At 70.3% G+C, this 455-nt stretch overlaps 1 protein-coding gene across 1 annotated transcript in view; it reads right to left on the bottom strand.

Moving 5' to 3' along the window:
• RPS6KL1 (ribosomal protein S6 kinase like 1) overlaps positions 1–449 on the bottom strand; it is a 17,803-nt gene extending 17,354 nt beyond the window's left edge. Inside the window, exon 1 of the mRNA XM_015558030.1 lies at positions 436–449. The gene's annotated coding sequence lies outside the window, so the exon portion shown is untranslated. The remainder of the gene's footprint in view (positions 1–435) is intronic.
• Positions 450–455: the final 6 nt, after the last annotated feature.

Below are 455 nucleotides of genomic sequence, written 5' to 3' on the forward strand. Positions count from 1 at the left end.
CAGTGGGAAGGAGCCAGGCCTGAACTCCCAATCCCAGGCACACCCGCCTCTGTACAGAAAGGGAGGAGAGAACAGGATGGGGGGAGTGGGGCGGGAAGGGAAACCCACACCCCGGGCCGGCGGGGAGCTGCACCCTGGCCAGCCTGAGGCCAGGAGGTGGAGGGAGGGACTCGGCCCAGCCACCCGACCCGGGACAGGGCATGCAGCTCTGAGGCCGGTGTTGAGGCCTGAGGCCGGTCCTGCGGGCAGCGCCTGGGGGAGCAGAGCCGCTGGACGAGGCCTGGACACAGAAAGCGGCGCGTCCAGCCCGTGAGTTCCAGGCACGCGGGGGGCACCGCCCCGCTGGGGTCAGGCCGAGGAAGGTGAGCTGGGAGTGAGAAGAGGGGGCATCCTCGCCTGGGAGGAGGGATGGTGAGGAGCCGGGCAAACGCTTACCTGCCCGAGCCAGGAGCTCG

The sequence above is a fragment of the Myotis davidii genome, unplaced genomic scaffold (assembly GCF_000327345.1).
Source record: "Myotis davidii unplaced genomic scaffold, ASM32734v1 scaffold309, whole genome shotgun sequence".
Classification (NCBI taxonomy): domain Eukaryota; kingdom Metazoa; phylum Chordata; class Mammalia; order Chiroptera; family Vespertilionidae; genus Myotis; species Myotis davidii.